Raw genomic sequence first — 17,984 nt, 5'->3', positions numbered from 1 at the left:
GAGCAAATGCTGGGTAACTTTCGGTGCTGGACCTCGGACTCATTTCACCGGCATTATCATCTTCATCTTATTCAGACGCTAAATAACCTAAGATGTTGATAAATCGTCGTAAAATAACCTACTAAAATAAAAAATACATACATACATACATAGTGTTCTTTCAAATCGCAAGTCTTTCACTACAAAGCCAGCTTTCTCCATCTTTCGTATTTTCTGCCTGCCTCTTAGTCTCCGCATGTGATCCACATCTTAATGTCGTCTCCGTTTCATGTATAGAATGAAATTAATATTAAGTTTAATATTTTGTTAAGCTTTTATACGTTAAAAAATATTCACGTAAATATTTTCCTGTGCCTCTGATGTCGACGTAATAGATCTACAGCAATGTTTTCAACTTGACCACCCTTGTATAGAAATATAAACCACTGAAATAAAAAAGCACCAAAGCACATTATTAATTAATTAATACCGATACGTTCTCGTTGTTATTATTGGAATTTCCTACATAAAGAGAGAACATCCCGGAATGGCTGGGTGTACATAACCTCTTAAAATAAAAAGGTGAGGATGGATTCTGTAACATAAATATAGGTTGCGCATTCTATTTGGTCAGTGTTATAATTTCAGGAAATGCTGAGAAGCACATGGTCTCTTAAAATATAAAGTAAGTGCGAATGAGTCCGCTAATACCTGCGTACAATAAGTAAAGGTTTGCGCATTCCATTTCATCAATGTTGTAGCAGAAGCATAACTAACTTGAGCCATGAATGAATAAATGAAGCTCTTAATTCACTACACGAATCCATTGCGGACGGCATCGAAGCAACTAGAATAAGAGGCAATGCTGTAACTTTAGTTAAAATTTTCTCGAGTGGCGTGCAGAAAAACGTTCCACGTTAAAAAGTCGTTTGAGTCTCATAATGCTTATTTGATACTGTTCCCTATTTTGCTTCTATCTGATACGTACAATTACATGTTTGAAATGATCTTTCGAGCATTTCTTTGTTACGGTGGAGAATTTCTTGTAGTCCGTGATAAAATGCCTTCCTTTCACAATTTATAACACAGCACTGTAGCTTTTCTACTGCATGTTAACGTCTTATCCCACCCTCTAGTTTCACTTCCGCCAGTATCAATTTGACCTCATCAGTCTTCTTGTCAGATCTTCTGCCTACAAGCTAATGTTTAAGAGCTTCTCCAGTAGGCTTTAGCTTCTTCATCCCTCCGAAGCCTCTAGATGGGTTTGCTGGAATACGGCCAGGCACGTGGCTTGGCTTCTTGGTTGACACAGTTCTGGTCTGATCCTCCTCTGCAGAATGGGTCAACAGCAGCTGATCTGCGATGAAGTGTGAATTCTCTAGTGGCATTATCGCACATCCTTCGCCTATATTGTATTTACTGCCTGCTTGCTTTATAATCGCTATTTCACATTCTTGCTTTTGTAGTGAATGATTGTGGTTTTTCTACTTGTTTCGTTCAGCACTGTCATATTAGAAAACAAATAAATAAAGAAAAGAAGACTAAGAAGAAAAAATTTGTACAAAGAAATGAAAAGAAACTTATATACCAAGAGCTAAGCAAGAAATGTTTTAGACGAACTAACTCATAAATTGCTTAATAAATGAAAAGTAGATAACTAAGTAAATATGAAAATACATTATTAAACAAATATGAAAATACATAACTAAATACAGAATTGAATACAAATTATATGAATAAAAATAAAAAAATAAATTTTAAAAAACTTATCCAAAATTAACAATTGAATAACTGAATGTGTAATTGAATATCTAAATTCGTAATTATCATAAATATTTGTAAAAAAGGCAAAGAAATGAAGTAAGAAAATAGATAAATGACATTTATTTTTCATAAAGTGCTTGATGTACAGGAGTCCACACCTGTAGAGTAACGGCTAGCGCGTCTGGCCGCGAAACCAGGTGGCCCGGGTTCGAATCCCGGCCGGTGCAAGTTACCTGGTTGAGGTTTTTTTCCGGGGTTTTCCCTCAATCCTATATGAGCAAATGCTGTGTAACTATCGGTGCTGGACCTCGGATTCATTTCACCGGCATTATCACCTTCATATCATTCATCAAATAACCTGAGATGTTGATACAGCGTCGTAAAATAACCCACTAAAAATCATGTACAATAGTGGTTTTCCTCACAATTCTTATGTACGGTACCGTTTCACTTGATTACATTTACCTAACTCGCAGTTTATTACATCCTAATTTATTTCCCTTATCCCAGTTAGGCCACCGGCGTGGCTCAGTCGGTTAAGGAGCTTGTCTGCCGGTCTGAAGTTGCGCTCGGGCGCGGGTTCGATCCCCGCTTCGGCTGATTACCTGGTTGGGTTTTTTCCAAGGTTTTTTCCCAACCGTGAGGTGAATTCAAGGTAACCTATGGCGAATCCTCGGGCTCATCTCGCCAAATACCATCTCGCTATCACCAATGTCAACGACGCTAAATAACCTAGTATTTGATACAGCGTCATTAAATAACCAACTTAAAAAACTTATTCCATTTATCCCCTCTTATATTCTAATAAATAAATTAAATCTCTACAACACATTTCCAGTCATCCATCCTTTGTGAGATAGCCTATCTTTAAATCTTAACCTCGTTAATTTTCTCTTTATCCTATTCCTAACTACTACTAAGTACTTTTCTACGTCACTCTGATTTATAATAATTAATTCCTGCTACAATCTACTTACTATTCCCCGTTCTCTAATATTGATAACATTCTTTAATATTATCTCCAGTTTTCCGTTCATTTTCAATCCTTTTGTCCCTGACTACTATCACTAATTATCTAAATTAAACTTTTTCCCCTACATTGCCAGAGGTATAGTCTATTTTTACTTGACTTTTTCGCGTTTATTTCTCTTAGTTTAATTCATTCTTCACATGTTTATAACACCAACTTGCTATCATTTATTTAAATAAGTAATATTTAAACACGCAAATTAATTAATAAAAGTACTAAATAAATAGATAACTACATATATTAAATAATAAAATTAATAACTAGTCTTCATGAAATTGCCACGAGAATCATAAGGTTTACTATGCACGCAGTATAGACAGTATGAGAAGGGGACGTGCAATGGCTGGAGTATGCCTCTGATGTAAACACTGAGCAGTATACTCCGGTTACAATAAAACCTGTATCCTGCATTCAAGAAATATAATGAATGATCATTGAAGTAGGAAATGTCTGAACACGTAAGTACACAATTATTTTATAGTGAGATATATTAACTCTTAAAATTTAATGTAAGATACTCACATCATTCTTGAATATGTGCATTGCAATGAAGAGTTACGTACAGTTTCCCTGGAAAAGGATGAGACGATTGAATATTCGTAAGTCTCAGATGTAAGACACTGCGCATGATCGGAGACCAGAGCACCGATACACAAGATAACGAATATTGAGTTACTTAAATTCAGGCTGTTTGGTTTGTTACTAGCATCGTTCCGAAATTCAATTAAAAAACTGCAAAAAATATGATAATATTACGTAAATAAAAGATAAATATATACATAAATCGTGTAGTTAAATCGACAATGGACCTTCATGACTAGATCGACACTCCGCACAGAAAGGAAAGCTTTCATGTCGTTTCCATAGCTCAGACGGTAAGACTTCTGCGTGTTGTGTAGAAGAGTGCGAGTTCGATTCTTAGTCTACACAACAATTTTTTTTTGTCTAAATAACGTTAAAATAGCTAAGTCACGTTGAAATATAGTTTTACAAAGTCCTGAGATTAAGTGTTAATGATCGCAAACAATACAAAATTACAAGTTATAATATTATAAACGTTAATCTAATGAATGCATTTATACACACACATATATATACAATGTAAATGCATATATATTAAAAACTAACAATTAAAATGAAATTTAAAAAAATATATAATAATAGACAATCTTTTACAAAGGTTTAGAGTCCTTAGGCTATGTCATTTGTTGAGTAATTATTACAATAATTTATTAATAGCTTTCCCATATGTGTAAGAAATGCACTCGCAAAAAACAATTTTTGTTAAAAGTATGGCTTTGGATTATTTCATTCTCACCCCTGCAGTTAATTTTAACTATTTTATCTACGTGTTTGCATTTAATTTTATTCATGTTATGATTGAATGTATAAGCACTGTTGCAGTTATTGACTAATTACATATATTAATAATTATTATTAAATACATCTGTTAAGTAACCAATTGCAGTATCTTTTGCAAAATCTTGAATGTTTAAGTTGTCAATAATATTTCTGTGCTATATACTATAATACGTTAAAAGAATTTGCAATAGATTTGGGATCCTCTACTTTATAATCATTGGTTTTAATGAAAAAATATTTTCTTTCTTAGGATATCTACAAGTTTAAATTTAATAATATTACGAATAGGTTTAATTGCATTATCTGAATTTTGTACTTTTCTACTCAAATATATTCTATTTCCCTCTTTCATAATTTTTGATAAATTACACTGTACTTCTTGCAGTATTTAAGAACATGAAGATCATTACATTGCAACTCATTACATATAGATTCTTCTTTTTAATACATGAGATTTTGAAGTCCCTGCGTTATCTACATGTTTTAACTTTTGAATTTTTTCACAACATTGAGTGGAGAACATCCACTGAAGTGATTATGAAATTAAGTGAAAAATTCAATATATTTACTCTTAATATCAGTAGTACCAGTATCATATATGTTTTTCCAAGATTCATTTTGTAGACATAAATGTAAATAATCACTAGCTACAGCAATTACGATCCTTTCTTAGTTTTTAAATTAATATTTTGAAATTGTTCAGTGACATTGGAAACACATAGGATTTGTTTATCATGGTCAGACAAGCCATTGATTATAGGTTCTGTCGAATAGGAATTCAGTCTAATTCTGTGTACAAAACGTTTATCATTGGCTGTGTTACTTCAGCTTGTATGCTATGGGAAAATGACCCTACGAATAAGGTTTCCAGTTTCAAGGAGTGAATTTAATTTACTTTTACGGAAAAGTTCCGAGAGATAATCTATGTTTATGTCACTACAGATCACAAATTCCATATGAGATTTCTAAAGTCTTTTCTTTACAAATTCAATGTTGGCTATAAATATTAATAAATAATCTAAGAAATATGAATGATTGTAGTTAGAAGTCTGATTTACATTATAAAAAGCAAGAAGTTACATTCCTCGGCAAGATTCGAACTTTCGATGTTTGGTTTTGTCGTCCAACGCACAACTACGGACCTATTCAATGCTCATGTTAATAACATACAATTTAGCTGTAGCAATGTGGTGTCATAACTTAGGGTTTGTTTATTTAATGTAATTAGATTTAATTTGATTAGTTTCGCAACAATTGGACTTCCTGTTATATCCTGTTATTTAGATATTTAATTTAGGGTTGATTTATTAACTCTTACTATGCAAGATGCCTCTTATTTCAATAATTCTATATCATGTTAAATAGTCATTGTCTACACTAAAGTATTATCGTCATCCCTCATTTCTCATCGTAATGGCGAACCGACGTGACATGAGACAGCGAGTTATGGCTCTAGTTGAGAATGGATATGGGGCTAGATCTGCTGGCCGTTTGGTCGGTGTTCCTGGAAGTACAGCCGCGAGATGGGTTCATCGTTACCAAAATTTTGGGGAGGTCGAAAATCGCCCTATTCCTGGGCGTCCGCGGATTTCTTCATTGGAAGAGGATGCTCTTTTATTCGAGACAGTTCGACATGACCCCTTTCTGACTGCTAACGAAATAAGAGCAGCATCTAACTTTCCCGGCTCTTCACGGACTGTGATCAGCAGGTTGAGGAACCGCGGTATTAGAAGCCGGAGGGCTGCGCAAATGGAAATATTGGGGGAAGCACAAGCTGTCGACCGTCTTGCCTTCGCTACCAATCGAGTGGATTTCGATTGGAGAAATGTAATTTTCTCCGACGAAACAACCATCTCGAGTGATTTCGAAGGTCCTGTCCGTGTCTATCGTGAGGATGGTCTCCGACATGATCAGCGCTATGTGCACCGACGTGAAAGATCGGGGCGCTTTAGCATATCGTGTTGGGAGTGGATGTCTTACGATGGACCTGGCGTTATAGGACGCATCGATGGCCGGTTTAATGCGGAAACTTACGAGCACATTCTGGAAAATATATTCCTTCCCTCCGCCCGAGAACGTTTTCCCGAAGGAACATTGCTGTTCCAGCAGGATAACCATCCCGTGCACTATGCTGCAAGCATTCAAAGATGGTTTCAAAGGAGACCCGAGATCGAAATCATTAATTGGCCTCCGAAGTCACCTGATTTGAATGTCATCGAAAATTTATGGGCGGAATTGAAAAAGAGAAGGATAGCCACCTATGCCCACCGACGCCCTCGAAATCGAGGCGAATTGTGGGATCAAGTTGTTGACACCTGGGAAGATCTCGCCAGGGATCAGAACTTATTCCACAATCTCGTGACATCCATGCCGGATCGACTTAGATCTGTAATAGAAGCTGATGGCATGTGGACAAGATTATAAGTTAACAGGTCTCTTTTTGTTTCTTATGATTTTTGTTTGAGGAAGAATACTTTTAACTTCCAAGTAAGATTTATTCTTTTTGACGAGGTTCAGCCCACTTGTAAGACCCAGAAATTGGGCATAAATTATTCCATATTTTTCGACAAATTAGACAGTCGAGGAACTCTGAACAAATTAATTACACCTCAATAAAAAAAAGTTTTACCTGGGATCGAACACGAGACGTTTCGGTTATACAATGGAACCGGCACGCTACTATATGAGCTACCGAGACAAGACAGTGATAGCAGCAGTCCAGAATGTAGATCCCTTAGCAGGCATTTGCCATTCGGTACAGTGAAGCAATGATATTTTGGGACTCGAGCTATGTTGTGAAATCCTGGCCTTAAATGGCAGTGTTATTCGTGATCCTTATTCTGGTCCTTGTCCTTGTTGTGGTCCTTGTAACAATTCTTGTGCTATCTGTCATGTTATGTATCCCTACGTCGATATCGAGTGAACCGCGCTGTAGAACTTTAACTTCCGACGACCAAGAATCGTCTCATTCTTTTTCAGGGTAACTGTACATTTTGAGCGCTGCAAAGTGAACCTCCTCCGATGGTCACTCAAACAGTTTTTATATTGGGAAAATATACGCTCAACATCATACGATGTAGTAGGTGCATATTTGAAGAACGGAAAGTCACTACTTTTTAGTACACCAACTTCAGACATCTTGTCGTGTCCTGATAGCACATCATTTATAATACGAAGTTGTGAATAGGAGAATTTTTAGCAATAATGTTTCTCAACTTACATTTCACTTTTTCTTAAATTAGTGAATTGTTATTTTGGATAACGGTTTGTGATACATTATACACTATATTAAGGGCTTCTGAGAGTTGTAGTTTGAACGATTCTAACAGGGTGATGCTTTTGAACACGATTTTAAAATTAGAATCAATGAACAGAATATCTTCCAATAGCTGTTCAGAAGGCAATGATTTTACAGCTGCAACAGCGGAACTATCTGTGCTATCCAATGCATCAATTACCTCGATTATTTTGCCATAATATTATGCATAATAATTAACAGCATCCAATCACGTTTTCAAAAGAGTCAAGACTGGCTGAGGGGGTAAGGGTATTCCTGGGGCAATTGTTTGGAACAGCAACACTCTCATTGTAGTAAGTTTGATTGAATTCTTGTCTGCACTGAACAAATGTTAAGCTTTGACTATTCCAACCACAGTAATGCAAAAACAAGTGCTTACATAGGTATACATTAGCTGTAGCTGCTCTATCTATTTGGACCGGTCACAACTCTTAACATGAACTGCTTATACTACGAGACCGGGAGGTCGCTCACATCTTCTATACTACCGTACATCGGCAACCTTATTGCATGCTGCGTGTGGCAATTCAACGAAGTCTATTAATAACCAAAGAATAAATAAAATGGATAACAGAATGGCTAACAAAATTAATATCAAAATATATTATTAAGCAAATAAATGAAGATATTACAATCTACACTTTTAATAAATATATATAATTAAGAAGCATGTAATTGGTTTATTTGAATGAATAAGTTCATGAATGTCATATGTTTTGTAAAAGTATGTAAAATTAAATTAAATTAAAAAACAAATAGCTAAATAATCTGAATTCTGATTAGTAGAATATGTAGCTAATCTGCGATATATAGGCTACATTGAAGGGGGAAAGGAACTGGCCATCCCACTCAATTACCTCCTGGCCAACTAGGCCTCATAAGTGGTGCTTTCTTGGTATCATTTGTGAGGTTTAGACCTGTCTTCGGACAGTTGACTAAACAACAACAACGTTTATTCTGATTTTTTACATAGGCTTATATGAATAAATAAACATGCTTTGTTAGAAACACCTTTTTTTTGTAAGGAAATTGCTGAAAACGGATATATGTCAAAATCTAGCATAGTTCCCTTTCATGTAACAATGTTCCTTTTGCACCGTGGTTATGTAGGAATAAAATAGATTCAGAGGAAAGTGCTTGTATCTGTACAGTTGTCCGTCTGCTTTGGAACAGATACGAATACCTTGAGGGAAAACCAGACGAGGTCCTCTTTATTCCTTCTCGGGTAGAATTTTTCTGGGTTAGTATCAATGAATAAGAGGAAATAGCATCTCCATAATCTAAGCACTCCTGAGCCGATGTGCTCCATGCATCGCTCTGCGCCCATACAAATGAAGTTATTCCTTACCAAGTGGGTTCCTTTTATTCCTGAGACATCTTTTAAACCTCACGATCGAATTTAATATGCGGACATGCTTGAACACGAATATTTTTCAGAACATAAAAGTTGCGTGCTATCCTGCTCTGAATAAATCAAGGCGTGGATAAAGTGAGTTATTTCAGTAGTTCTTTATTGGACAGCTTCAATAGTTCAATGCAAGTATTTCAATATGCTTTTAGCGATTTAATCTCACTCGATAAAATTCCTCATATTCAGATAATAAAATTTTATTATTAAGCACTCAGTAGCTTAAATCAGGATCTTACTTCCTGGTCAACCTTAGTCCAATTTTAGTTTCTTTATTGTGATGTCCAATCGCAATGTTAATTAAACAATAGTTTTGATGGTTTTTAATTGTATTCGATAATCAAATAACAGATGTTTCCTATCTAATTAATTTATACAGAGTGAACCGTAAGTAATTTCATTAATTTCAGAAGGTTATTCTTTGAGATGTTTCAAACAAAAGAGTTTAATACAATTTTTCTCGTTTTTACTCCCTTTTCGAGATAAAATTGGTTTTATATGAAACATTTGATATCGTCTTTCGGGAAAGCCATTAATTTAATTCCCAATATGTTCAGTCAATTTAAGAGCTCAGTGTGTAATGACAATAAATTATTGAAATAATTTTAGTTTTGCCCTTTAAATGTGCAGAAATTTCACCCGAACAAAATTTTAAAATTATTTTTCAGAACGAAAAGTTACATTTGTTCAGATAAAATTTCTGCACATTTAAAGGACGAAAGACATTATTTATTATCATAATACACTGCTCTCGTAAATTGACTGAGCATCTTGGGAATTAATTCGATAGCTTCAAAATACCCTAATAAATGTTTCATTTAAAACAATTTTCTTTTCTCTTTTGTATCCATATATCTTGATGGTGTCTTTATTGTAGCGAAAGATGATATGCATATCTCTATTATCCTTCTCTCTAACCCGTTGTTATGAAATATGGATGCTATGCTTTTATATAATCGTTCAAACTTTAAATGCTCGTTCCTGAAAAACTACAAGATATGACATATAACTAGGCTCCGTATTTCAGCTACCTATAAACTGGAATGAAGTTGCCTGATTCGAAGTATAGGTTATGTGACGTCACTGCGCAGGTACAGGTATGTTCGTATACGAAATAGTTACGCATCCTCTGCCCTCTTCCTCTAGAAAGTCAAAATCGGGACGCAGTCATAGTGAGCAGTTTTATCGACCACTGTTTTTACTACTCGTAATTAAATAACTACATCTTTGTGGCTGATTGAAGGTTCGTTGCAGGGGTAAAATGCCTTAGGTAGGACGCTCAAGCGTGTAATATTGCAGGGCATAGTTGAGTATATTAATGAACTAATATTTTCAGCAACATTACGTATAAATTGTGTAAAATAAACTTAAAGGTGACAAAAACAATGCACTGAAAAACACTCCAATGCCAAAAGGCACAAAAAGTATGTTGAACGTAATCCAAAAGAACCAGTAGCCCTACCATCAAAATCTGAAAATTATGAAGATATTAACTCGACGTTTAGCACGGATTTGTGTAGTCTGTTATGATGTTCAGTGCAAACATCCAAATTAATAAATTAAATAATGTACATTTTAAGGAATTTCTGGAAAAGTACATAGAAAATTAGTGGGTTTTCAGTGAAGAGCGACATGCAACATCCTAATAAAACAGGAAAAAATATCAGACAATAAGAATATCTTCTACTACATCAAGCACCAATAACGTCATGTGCTATTAAAAGAATTTCTTGCAATATATTTAAAATCATTTGAAGTGACATCCGCATGTGTGCAAATTCCGTAACTTACGAATGCACGTTATTATTCACTGCAAAGATCACGACGAAAATGAACATCACGGCTCAAGTATGTTTTTACTAGTATGGCTTCAGAATGTCGGGAGTTGACTGTACTCCGCGAATACGCAGCGAAGACTTTTTTGTTTATAGCCTATACTTATTAGTTACATTACTTGTGTTCGGCGTACTATATACCCAATGTGTCTTTAACTTCAGTCTTTAGGTAGCTGAAATACGGAGCCTACATATAACATTTTGCCACAGAATTCTATGTGCCTTGTTTCCCCAGTCATATCTGCTGTGTCTTGTACGGCATTTCCCGAACACTCTGTATAAACTAGTGTGCTAGTCTTTCATTGTAACCACGAGCTTTTCTTTCGCTTTTGTTCATCAACAAGTTCAATGCGCACATGTCTATCCGCAGTTCGGAGACACTAAAGGAAATTAAAACGGAAACTGAACTAACACAAATAAAATAGACTGCAAAAACCCAAATCCTATGTAGAGAATATTAGGATTGGTGCAAGGTAGCAATACAAACATTTGTCATTAATAAATGTTCGTCGAATTATGGGAAGTCTCTGCGCTATATTTCTGAACTTTGGCAGCATATTATAAAGATCAATGAATATCACTACAGAATTACTTGTACTGTTCATTATCGAATCCATGATAAAATATAATTATTCATATACCGGGTGAATCTTCTCATTCTGCGAATTGAGAAGTTATGCAGTACCGGCGTTTTACAGACTATACCGTAAACACAGTCCCCTGCGTCTTATAACTTTTGGCCGAATTGACTGCTACGTACTGCACTGAGCACGAGCGGCTGGAACCACCTAGTTATAGGCAAATTCAATGTCTAGAATGTTCCACGAATTCGGACAGAAAACATGCTTTTCTAGAACGTTCTCGAAACAAAGGTGATTATGACAAACAAAGTATTATCCAGGGCAGTGATTTGAACCCGGACCTGTACCGTGACAATCCACAGTGTTAGCCGTTGCGCTATCACAGAATTTTAACACAAATCAACATCGTAACCTTATCGGACGGGTTGCGATGTGAGCACCTGCATTTCGCATCGTCTGTAAAATGCAGGTTTGCCTAGTTACCAATCCGCAGTATGAGAAGATTCACCCTGTATAAGGTAATCTGACCATTGTAATAAAAAATAAGTTTTATTTCTCAGAAATTCATTGTAAATATAAATTTCTTTATTAACGGATAAGGAATAAATAACTGGTAGGATTGAAAGAAACTCACAGCAGGAAAGATTGATTCACTGCTTCCAACTCGAAAACAACTGCTATATTAAATAATGACGTCACCAGGGACACTGTGTTTTCAAGTCACTTAATGCTTTATTAAACTTGATCTTATTTTACTTTAATTTTAAAAATGCAAGGTTTCAAGTCCTTCAATATATATAAATGGAATATATAATATTTCCCAGTAAAATAACCAATTTGCGACAGACTTCCAATATCTTATCTGAAAGCCAAGTGCCATGTCTTCCCCACACACATTACGAGAGTCCCATAATCTGTTCATATATTGAACAAATTCATATACATCCTTATATTAAGGATCTCATTGATCAGTTAATCCTATATAGAAGTAGAACTGCCAATACTCATAAACCCCTATATTTGTTTTGAACAAAGAACATGAGCATTCGCTTAAATCGCTACGCGTGTAGGAGGTCATTTCCCTGGAAATTTCAACAGTTGAAAATGTTTGGCATTCTAATAAAGACAGAAACTGCAGTAACAGAATTTTTTTGGCAACGCAAGCATTCTATTTTTTATTGTTACGCCAATTCATTCCCCTCTCTTGTGACGCAGCTTTGTATAATGCGCAAGAACCCTGCGAGATAGCCCTACCCATCTTTTATGCGAGAAAGTCAGTCTGTAAAGATGACCGATTCTTAAAACATTTGCTTCAATTAAGCATTTTCAGAGACTACCTTGAAGGAAGGAGCAATAGTGATACTTTATTTAGACTGATGTAACAAGACCACATATTCATTTGTTTTGCATTGGATTTATCACAATGAAATGAACGGTTCAGAACCATAGTCGGCCAAGCGCCATTTACTAAAATCGTAGAAAACAACGGTTAAAATGAAGTTATTACCATAATTCAGTGGAAACATATAGCAACTAATATGAAGTATACACTTTAAAACTAAATGATATGTCAATCTTAATAGTATTCACTTAACCATTGCTTTCTCCCTTTTTAATAAATGGCGCTTGGCCCACTATGGCTCTGAACCCTTCAAATCGAAACGCAGAGATCACGACGTTTTGAATGTTGCATCTACATTCATGTTCAGTGAAAAATACTTCGAGGAGAGAAGTCTCTTATTCCTTCGAGTCTTTGCAATTGACCAGATCCAATGGCTTGGAGCTTTTAAGATACAGTAGTTATACTTTACTGACAATAGAATGGTTCCAATCTAATATTCTCTTAACTCTTTGCAGCATAGTGGTTGTTCAGGAGAACCACAGTTTTCTTTCTTTCTCTACAATTATAGCACAGATGTTCCACCATGCAACCATTCCTTGAGGATACATAAAGATGCCATCTATGTTTAAAATTGTGTGCAAAGTTAAAATCTTTTAACAGTTGATCGAAGATTTGTTATGACCCATCATATGAAAAGCATAGAAAATTACATTTGTGCTGCAAAGGATTAAGTAATCTACTACCTCATCCCTTCATTTAAAAATGCTTTATACGAAAAATAAGGAAAATGTAAACAAATACGTAATGAAATTTGAAAAAAGAGATGGAAGTTTCAAAGCTGTGTTGGAAAGAGTGGATGAAGAAAGAATGATGCTGTAACTGATCAGAAACAGGAAAAGGAATTGATTGGGTCACTGCTGAGAAGAAACTTCCTACTGAAGAATGCACTGGAAGGAATGGTGAACGGGAGAAGAGTTCGTGGCAGAAGAAGATATCAAATGATAGAGACGACATTCAGATATATGGATCATATGCGGAGGCAAAGAGGAAGGCATAAAATAGGAAAGATTTGAGAATGCTAGGTTTGCAATGAAAGACCTGTCCTTGGGCAGAACACTGTATGTATGTATGTATGTATGTATGTATGTATGTATGTATGTATGTATGTATGTATGTATGTATGTATGTATGTATGTATGTATGTATGCCGTGACACTTTTTTTTTCACACAGACCACATCTATATTATATTTATACAAAAATGAAATTTCTTCTACTAGGCCTATATCATAACAGAAATAATGATCAAATACACTAATTTCATTTCCACACAGACTTTCAGCTGTAGCAATGCTTACATAAAAGTAATGTCATCAACAATAGTGTTATTTTTAATAATAAGTAGAAAAGCGCACAATGTGCATAATTAATATAGTTCACATTGATAGTGTACCTACTCTCTGGTTTCACATTAGTCTTGGAAGAATTTCGTCAAGGAGACCGTTATTGTTATTTATAGCCTAATTGTTTTAAAGCCATAGCGTGTGAGAACTTAAAGGTATTGTTGTCCCCTCCACCAACCGATGGTGAGTCTTCCCGGTAATAGAATAAAATGTGGGACATTACAACGAGATCTAGACAAAGCTCCAGAAAAGCAAACGGCAACAAAATGTTTTATGCTTTTGCTTTACTTTCTTTTCTTGCATATCTTGAATAAACTTATAGATGAAGAGTGAGATAACATGAGTAGAATGTATAGAAATTCAATTTCTTTAAATAAGTGCGGCTTATATAATGTTACGATGACAGAAGAGAAAACATATGAGTAGAATTTGAAAAGAGCGTATTGAATACATAGCAACCACGTGATCCGCTTAAAGGGAATGAAGAATCCATAAGAAAGAAGTTTGGGACTACAGAACAAGTTATGACAGAAAAAGGCTGTTTATAAATCGAAATGTATAAATGTGTACAAACTATGATGATGTTTCTCTTCTTCTTTTACACTTCACAGCATAAGCGAACTCTCTGTTCCGTCAACACAACATATCACTCCATCCCTGTTCCTGTCGTCTTACGTTTTTCTTCCTATATGCATTATATAGCTTTCGGAAGCCTTGGATTGTCCAGCGTACGTATCTGGTTTAACCAATTATCACGATAATATCCTTTTTTTCATTAATAAAAATGTCTGCAACTCTGTTCTTCTTTCTCCATTTATAATTTTCCCATTGTTTCTTTGTTTTATTCCCTTATACCTTGTGGCATCTGAAAATTAATAATTTTGTATTCTGTCTTTTGAATTTCATAGATATATATTTATTTCCCTGCTAAATATTTAAAATTTGAGACTTGTTCCAAAGATAGTTCATCCATTAATACTCCTATTTTTTATGTTATTTGCACTTTCCCAAAAAGATCATTATTTAATGCCACTTTATGAATGATGGTATTACAGTTTTTGCTGTCTGGTTTGAAATATGGAAACAGTATATTTTTGTTTTTTTTTTTTTTAATTATAACAACGTCAACTGCATATAATAGAATGCTTTAATTTGTCTCTCTATCTTATTTTTATTCCTGGATTCATGAGCAGTTTCTATTTTTAATAATATAAACCATAAAAATATTCAAACAGGTTGGCGACATGCAGCAACCTTTTCGAACACCTTCATTTATAGTTATTTCTTCCATTCTTTCTTCTCTTTATTGATTATTATTTTTATACATTTCGTGAGAGAAGGCTATTCAGTAATTTTTATGTAAAAAACGAGTCAAAGTTCAGATAGGAGACCCTGTGCAACAGCTACTTTGAGGATTTATTAAAGAACTGTTTTCAGAGTATGTGAGGGGTGATAGTATGAGGAAGAACGATAAGTGCACAAAATTTGCTGATGATATGGCATTGTTAGCAGAAGAGGAGACGATACTATACTTGCTTTGGTTTAACTTGTCTCAGTAGCAATAAAACCAAGTCCTTTTAAATGAGGGTGGAGATTATAGGAGGGTTATAAATTTTCAGGATTCCTTTCAAAACCTTGTTATTGTACAGGCTACCGGAACTCAGTTTCTTGAAAGACAAGCTCAGTGACAGAACTACACAGTACGAAGAGAGATATTTTGTTATTTTATTTTGTGCTACAGAATGTATCAACTAGTCCCTTCCGCCACTGGATGGATGGTCAGCATCGCTCCACTCCCCCAACGTCATAACAATACAGACGAATGATGAGAGAGAGATGGAACGGAGAAAAATTCTCTCCGGCGCCGGGATTTGAACCCGGGTTTTCAGCTCTCCGTGCTGATGCTTTAACCACTAAGCCACGCCGGATACAATCCCGACACCGTTGAGAATCGTCTCAGATTAAGCTCCATCTCTTGGGTTCCCTCTGGTGGCCGCCCTCTGCACTACGTCATAGATGTCTATGCACGCAGGACCGAAGTCCATACATGTGTAGAGGTGCACTCAGATGAGTGACTGGTTGGCCGGGGTCCGACGGTATGGGCGCCGTCTTTAAATCACAAAGTGATTTATTACGCATACCGTCGGACCCCGGCCAACCAGTCACTCATCTGAGTGCACCTCTACACATGTATGGACTTCGGTCCTGCGTGCATAGACATCTATGACGTAGTGCAGAGGGCGGCCACCAGAGGGAACCCAAGAGATGGAGCTTAATCTGAGACGATTCTCAACGGTGTCGGGATTGTATCCGGCGTGGCTTAGTGGTTAAAGCATCAGCACGGAGAGCTGAAAACCCGGGTTCAAATCCCGGCGCCGGAGAGAATTTTTCTCCGTTCCATCTCTCTCTCATCATATGAGAAAGCAGAATATCTGCATGGAAATATCATATGTACTTCGGTACATCAAAATAAATATAAATAAAAATACAGACGAAGTAAGACATATCTCCTTTCTCTCTCTTTTCATAGTGAGACAAGATTCATCACACAAGCTTTAAGCTATATGCTACTGGAGCTAAGTGACAGCTATGAGCAGTATAGGATGAAGATAAATGCAAACAAGACGAAGACCATGGAAATCAGAAGAAAAGTAAAGAAGGTAAACTTCTGAATACTAAATGAGGCAGTAGAACAAGTGGAGAACTTCAAATAGCCTACTTGGGGTGTACTATAACTAGTAACGAACTGCTGCCAGGAAGTCAAAAGGAGGATAGCAATGGCAAAGGAAGCTTTTAACAGAAAAAGGAGCATCTTCTGCGGACCTCTGGAAAAAGAATTAAGGATGATACTAGTGAAGTACTTCGTATTCTGTGTGTAATTTTATGGAGCAGAAACATGGTCATTACGACGAAGTGAAGAGAAAAGACTAGAAGAATTGAAATGCGGATATGAAAAAGAATGGAGTGTGTGAAATGAATAGACAGAATAAGAAATGAAGCTGTTTTGGAAAGAGTGGGCGAAGAAAGAACGATACTGAAACTGATCAGGAAGAGAATCACTGGCTGAAAATAAACTGTGTAGTGAATGATGCACTGGAAGGAATGATGAACGGGAGCAAAGTTCGAGGAAGAAGAAGATATCAGATGACAGACAACATTATGGTACATGGTTCATATGCGGAGACTTAGAAAAAGACAGAAAATAGGAAAGACTGGAGAATTCTGGGTTTGTTGTTAATTACCTGCCTTGGGAAGAAAACAATTGATGAATACACGTTTATAACTAGGCTAACATTTATTACATGTTGAGGATACCCTTGTTCTTTCATTATGGACCATAAGCTTTTCTGCTTACTCGATCAAAAGTCTTTTCAAAGTCTACGAATGCAAAGTGAGTTTAAAGATTAAATTCTTTTTTTTCTTTTGAAGTATTGTTGAAGATAATGATAATGAAATTTAATATCGTATAAATTGCAAATTGATTGGTCTGGTTTTTTATTAGTCTTCTGTACTGACATCATACAGCAGCCAAGAATCCAGTAGGGCGAGTTTCAGACGTACCAGGTCTCATTACGCCCAAGTGCTTGAGATGTAGTGCCCATTATGGAGCTGCCGTGTGGACACAACACTTGACCGTTTCCTTCTAGTGTTGCAGTTAAGCCATAGTCGATAGCTCCTGGCAGTAACGTGCTTGTAACGTTATTTTCCATGTTGGTGCTAGTTACCCTTGTTCCTACGAACACTCGCGAAACAAAATATACCCTCTAAAATACGTGCTGCTCTGGTAATTTCATCTCTGGAAGACTTTCGCAATCATATCAGGAGCAATAAATAATAAATTTCATTTATGGAATCTTAGAATCTTAGCATTAAAACACGCTTATTATGACATATTTAATGACCACGTGACCATTATGAAATTGCAATAATGTTATAATTGAAGACCTCCCTGGAATAAGGATGTAACCAACAAAACTGTAATT

At 35.7% G+C, this 17,984-nt stretch overlaps 2 non-coding genes across 2 annotated transcripts; one reads left to right on the top strand and one right to left on the bottom strand.

Annotated features, from left to right (window-relative positions):
• Positions 1-15,857: 15,857 nt before the first annotated feature.
• On the bottom strand, positions 15,858-15,929 carry TRNAS-GGA (transfer RNA serine (anticodon GGA)). Its single transcript has one exon. It is a non-coding gene; the product is annotated as a tRNA-Ser (tRNA).
• A 381-nt stretch (positions 15,930-16,310) lies between these two features.
• TRNAS-GGA (transfer RNA serine (anticodon GGA)) lies at positions 16,311-16,382 on the top strand. Its single transcript has one exon. It is a non-coding gene; the product is annotated as a tRNA-Ser (tRNA).
• Positions 16,383-17,984: the final 1,602 nt, after the last annotated feature.

Source organism: Periplaneta americana, chromosome 8, assembly GCF_040183065.1.
Source record: "Periplaneta americana isolate PAMFEO1 chromosome 8, P.americana_PAMFEO1_priV1, whole genome shotgun sequence".
Classification (NCBI taxonomy): domain Eukaryota; kingdom Metazoa; phylum Arthropoda; class Insecta; order Blattodea; family Blattidae; genus Periplaneta; species Periplaneta americana.
Note: the sequence above shows the minus strand (reverse complement) of the source record. Positions and strands in the feature narration are given on the sequence as shown.